Consider the following 6,029-nt stretch of genomic DNA (forward strand, 5'->3'; position numbering starts at 1 on the left):
AAGGGGGAGGGGGGGACGAAGGGGTGTGGGGGGTGTGCTGGCCGTGGGGAAGGGGATGCAGCCCGGTCCTGCCTCGCCGAGCCTTGGGGGGAGTGGGTGCTAGGGGGAGCGTGGGGGTGGTGTGGGCTCTGAAGTGGGGGTTTGGACTCTGAAGTGGGGTTTGTGGCTCTGAAGTGGGGGATTGGACTCTAAAGTGGGGTTTGTGGCTCTGAAGTGGGGGATTGGACTCTAAAGTGGGGGTTTGGGGACTCTAAAGTGGGGGTTTGGACTCTAAAGTGGGGTTTGTGGCTCTGAAGTGGGGGATTGGACTCTAAAGTGGGGGTTTGGGGACTCTGAAGTGGGGGTTTGGACTCTAAAGTGGGGTTTGTGGCTCTGAAGTGGGGGATTGGACTCTAAAGTGGGGCTTGGGGGACTCTGAAGTAGGGGTTGGGGACTCTGAAGTGGGGTTTGGGGACTCTGAAGTGGGGGTTTGGACTCTAAAGTGGGGGGTTGGGGACGCTGAAGTGGGGGATTGGACTCTGAAGTGGGGTTTGTGGCTCTGAAGTGGGGGATTGGACTCTAAAGTGGGGGTTTGGGGACTCTGAAGTGGGGGATTGGACTCTGAAGTGGGGTTTGGGGACTCTGAAGTGGGGGATTTGACTCTAAAGTGGGGGTTTGGGGACTCTAAAGTGGGGGTTTGGACTGTAAAGTGGGGGTTTGTGGCTCTGAAGTGGGGGATTGGACTCTAAAGTGGGGGGTTGGGACTCTAAAGTGGGGGTTTGGACTCTAAAGTGGGGTTTGAGGCTCTGAAGTGGGGGATTGGACTCTAAAGTGGGGTTTGGGGGACTCTGAAGTGGGGGTTTAGACTCTGAAGTGGGGTTTGGGGACTCTCAAGTGGGGGATTGGACTCTGAAGTGGGGGTTTGGGGACTCTGAAGTGGGGGATTGACTCTAAAGTGGGGGTTGGGGCTGTAAAGTGAGGGTTTGGGACTCTAAAGTGGGGTTTTGGGACTCTAAAGTGGGGGTTTGGGGACTCTGAAGTGAGGGTTTGGGACTCTAAAGTGAGGTTTGGACTCTAAAGTGGGGTTTTGGGCTTTAAAGTGAGGGTTTGGGGGGCTCTAAAGCAGGGTTTGAACTGTAAAGTGGGGAGTTGGACTCTAAAGTGGGGCTTGGGGGACTCTCAAGTGGGGTTTTGGGGACTCTCAAGTGGGGGTTTGGACTCTGAAGTGGGGTTTGGGGGACTCTCAAGTGGGGGTTTGGACTCTGAAGTGGGGGTTTGGACTCTAAAGTGAGGTTTTGGGGACTGTGAAGTGGGGGTTTGGACTCTAAAGTGGGGGTTTGGGGACTCTGAAGTGGGGGTTGGGGCTGTAAAGTGAGGGTTTGGGACTCTAAAGTGAGGTTGGGACTCTAAAGTGGGGGTTTGGGGACTCTGAAGTGAGGGTTTGGGACTCTAAAGTGAGGTTTGGACTCTGAAGTGGGGTTTTGGGCTCTAAAGTGGGGGTTTGGGGACTCTGAAGTGAGGGTTTGGGACTCTAAAGTGAGGTTTGGACTCTGAAGTGGGGTTTTGGGCTCTAAAGTGGGAGTTTGGGGGACTCTGAAGTGGGGGTTTGGGAAACTCTCAAGTGGGGGTTTGGACTCTAAAGTGGGGTTTGGGGACTCTCAAGTGGAGTTTTGGGGACTCTCAAGTGGGGGTTTGGACTCTAAAGTGGGTGTTTGGACTCTGAAGTGGGGGTTTGAGGACTCTGAAGTGGGGGTTTGGACTCTAAAGTGGGGGTTTGGACTCTAAAGTGAGGGTTTGGGGGACTCTCAAGTGGGGGTTTGGACTCTAAAGTGGGGGTTTGGACTCTAAAGTGAGGGTTTGGGGGACTCTCAAGTGGGGGTTTGGACTCTAAAGTGGGGGTTTGGACTCTGAAGTGGGGGTTTGAGGACTCTGAAGTGGGGGTGAGGACTCTAAAGTGGGGGGTTTGACTCTAATGTGCCATTTTGGGGGCTCTAAAGTGGGGTTTGGGGCTGTAAAGTGAGGGGTTTGGACTCTAAAGTGGGGTTTTGGGGACTCTCAAGTGGGGTTTGGAGGCTCTAATGTGGGCTTTGGGGCTGTAAAGTGAGGGGTTTGGACTCTAAGGTGGGGAGTTGGACTCCAAAGTGGAGGTCTGGGGCTCTGGAGTGGGAGTTTGGGACTCTAAAGTGAGGTTTGGAGTTCTAGTGGGAGGTTTGGACTCTAAGGTGGGTCAGGGTGTGGATCCTAGGGGCAGGATGAAGTTATTTGGGCTCTAAAGTGAGGGTTTGGACTCTGAAGTAGGTTTCTTTGAATCTAAAGTGGGTTTTAGGGCTCTGAAGTGGGGTTTAGGACTCTGAAGGAGGTTTCTTTGACTCTAAAGTGAGGTTTAGGGCTCTGAAGTGGGGGATTTGGGCTCTGAAGTAGGTTCCTTTGACTCTAAAGTGGGAGTTTGGGGCTCAAGAGTGGGGGATTTGGACCCTGAAGTGGGGGTTTTTGGGCTCTGAAGTAGGTTTCCTTGACTCTAAAGTGGGGTTTAGGGGCTCTGAAGTGGGGGTTTTGGGCTCTGAAGTAGGTTTCCTTGGCTCTAAAGTGGGGTTTAGGGCTCTGAAGGAGGAAAGGGGCAGCCAGGAGCTGTGTGCTCATCTATTCGAGAGGTGCAGGAAGCTCCAGGACAGCCTCTTCCTGAAGGGTTCTCAGCTTCCCCCTCCAGAGTCAAGGTGAATCCCAGGCTGACTTCTTGCTGCAGCCCCAAACTCCTGCTGGGGCAGTTTGGAAACCTGAGGGTGGAGGAGAGCAGAGGTGGTTCCTCCACTCCCCTGTGTCCCAAGGGCTGCATTGAGCAGGCTCCAGCCCCTTCCCAACCTCCCCTTCCCAACCTCTCCTTCCCATCCTCCCCTTCCCAACCTCCCCTTCCCAACCTCTCCTTCCCATCCTCCTCTTCCCCACCACCCCTTCCCATCCTCCCCTTCCCAATCTCCCCTTCCCAACCTCCCCTTCCCATCCTCCCCTTCCCAATCTCCCCTTCCCAACCTCCCCTTCCCATCCACCCCATCCCAATCTCCCCTTCCCAACCTCCCCTTCCCATCCACCCCTTCCCATCCCTCCCCTTCCCAACCTCCCCTTCCCATCCTCCCCTTCCCATCCACCCCTTCCCATCCTCCCCTTCCCAACCTCCCCTTCCCATCCTCCCCTTCCCATCCTCCCCTTCCCATCCTCCCCTTCCCATCCACCCCTTCCCATCCTCCCCTTCCCAACCTCCCCTTCCCAACCTCCCCTTCCCCACCACCCCTTCCCATCCTCACCTTCCCATCCTCACCTTCTCATCCTCACCTTCTCATCCTCCCCTTCTCATCCTCCCCTTCCCAATCTCCCCTTCCCAACCTCCCCTTCCCATCCACCCCTTCCCATCCTCCCCTTCCCAATCTCCCCTTCCCAACCTCCCCTTCCCATCCACCCCTTCCCATCCTCCCCTTCCCAATCTCCCCTTCCCAACCTCCCCTTCCCATCCTCCCCTTCCCCACCACCCCTTCCCATCCTCCCCTTCCCATCCTCCCCTTCCCCACCACCCCTTCCCATCCTCCCCTTCCCATCCTCCCCTTCCCATCCTCCCCTTCCCAACCTCCCCTTCCCATCCTCCCCTTCCCAACCTCCCCTTCCCAACCTCTCCTTCCCAACCTCCCCTTCCCATCCTCCCCTTCTCATCCTCCCCTTCCCAACCTCCCCTTCCCAACCTCCCCTTCCCCAGCCTGCCCACCCCGTGTGTCCCCCTTGGGCTTCCAGGAGCATCCTGAAGGGCAAAGTCTCCTCCAGCCATGCTGAGCCCCAGCAGCCTTCATGGCAGTGATGGGAGGGAGGTTGCTCCTCAGCAATCCAGACCCAGCTCTCCAGCCCTCTCCTGTGCAGCCATGGGAGGTGGACCCTGCCCAGCAGCACTGAACAGAGCCCCCAGGGTCAGGGAATCCCAGAGTGGTTTGGGTGGGAAGAGTCCTTTCAGGCCCATCCAGCCCAACCCCTCTGCAGTCAGCAGAGACTTCTACACCTAGAGCAGGTTGCTCCCAGCCCCAACCAACCTCACCTGCAGTGGTGGCAGGGATGGGGCAGCTCTCTGAGCAACCTGGGCCAGGGCTCTCCCCACCCTCAGCATCAAAATATCTTCCTTAAGTCTTCCTCCCATCCCCAGCCCAGCTCAGCTCTCCCCTTGTGGCCAGCACTGCACCACTCGAGGTGCCCCCCAGCCCCCTGAGCTGCCAGACCTGCAGTGCCCTCAATAATTAATCCCTCTCTGGTGTCATCCCCACGATGAGTCACTGCCTCAGATGAAGACCTGAGCAGTCAGCACTTCCCCCCTGGGGCTGCTGCACCTCACCCCTGCTGGGCTGGAGCATGCTGCAGCCAGCTCCTGCATCCCAGCATCTTCCCAGCTGCAGGGCACACGTAGCTCCTGCTGGCCTGCTTTGGGTCCAGGCTGGCTGCCACCTCAAGCTTTGGTCCAGCACAGTGTGCTGGCTGCATTGCAGAGCTGAGGACAGAGGTTCTGGACATAGTTTTGGTTGCAGGGAGCACCTTTGGCCATGGTGGGTCTTGAGGGGCTGCTTGTGTTGGGTGCAGAGGGGAGGACTGCACCCAGAGGAGGTCTCAGGCAGAGCCTGGAGCTCATTCAGGGCTGGGATGGATCCACAGAGCCCTGCTGGCTTTGTTCCACTTCCTGTCTCTCACCCCCTAGCTCCTGGTGTCCTGTTTTGGGTCCAGCCTGGCTGCACCTCAAGCTTTGGTCCAGCACAGTGTGCTGGCTGCACTGCAGAGCTGAGGGCAGGGGACCTGGATGAGGTTTTGGATTGCAGGCAGCCCCCATGGGCATGTGGGGGTCTCAGGTGGCTGCCTTGGATGCAGAGGGGAGGACTGCACCCAGAGGAGTCTCAGGCAGAGCCTGGAGCTCATTCAGGGCTGGGATGGATCCACAGAGCCCTGCTGGCTTTGTTCCACTTCCTGTCTTTCACTCTTACCTCCTGGTGTCCTGTTTTGGGTCCAGCCTGGCTGCACCTCAAGCTTTGGTCCAGCACAGTGTGCTGGCTGCACTGCAGAGCTGAGGGCAGGGGACCTGGATGTGGTTTTGGGTTGCAGGCAGCCCCCATGGGCATGTGGGGGTCTCAGGTGGCTGCCTTGGATGCAGAGGGGAGGACTGCATCCAGAGGAGGTCAGAGGCAGAGCCTGGAGCTCATTCAGGGCTGTGATGGATCCACAGAGCCCTGCTGCTTTGTTCCACTTCCTGTCTCTCAGCCTTAGCTCCTGGTGTCCTACCTTGGGTCCAGCTTGGCTGCACCTCAAGCTTTGGTCCAGCACAGTGTGCTGGCTGCACTGCAGAGCTGAGGGCAGAGGTTCTGGACACGGTTTTGGGGCCATCACATGGGCATGTGGGGGTCTCAGATGGCTGCTTTGTGTGCTTGTGGTGGATGCAGAGGGGAGGGTTGTACCTAGAACAGGTCAGAGGCAGAGCCTGGAGTTCATTTGAGGCTGGGATGGATCCACAGAGCCCTGCTGGCTTTGTTCCACTTCCTGTCTCTCACCCCTAGCTCCTGGTGTCCTATTTTGGGTCCAGCCTGGCTGCACCTCAAGCTTTGGTCCAGCACAGTGTGCTGGCTGCACTGCAGAGCTGAGGGCAGAGGTTCTGGATGTGGTTTTGGGTTGCAGGCAGCCCCCATGGGCATGTGGGGGTCTTGAGTGGCTGCCTTGGATGCAGAGGGCAGGACTGCACCCAGAGGAGGTCAGAGGCAGAGCCTGGAGCTCATTCAGAGCTGGGATAGAAGAACAGAGCCCTGCTGCCTTTGTTCCACTTCCTGTCTCTCAGCTTCAGCTCCTGGTGTCCTATTTGGGTCCAAGCTGGCTGCACCTCAAGCTTTGGTCCAGCACAGTGTGCTGGCTGCACTGCAGAGCTGAGGGCAGGGGACCTGGATGAGGTTTTGGGTTGCAGGCAGCCCCCATGGGCATGTGGGGGTCTTGAGTGGCTGCCTTGGATGCAGAGGGCAGGACTGCACCCAGAGGAGGTCAGAGGCAGA

This window comes from Melanerpes formicivorus, unplaced genomic scaffold (assembly GCF_026170545.1).
Source record: "Melanerpes formicivorus ecotype bairdi unplaced genomic scaffold, bMelFor1.0.p_v2 SCAF_250, whole genome shotgun sequence".
Lineage (NCBI taxonomy): Eukaryota > Metazoa > Chordata > Aves > Piciformes > Picidae > Melanerpes > Melanerpes formicivorus.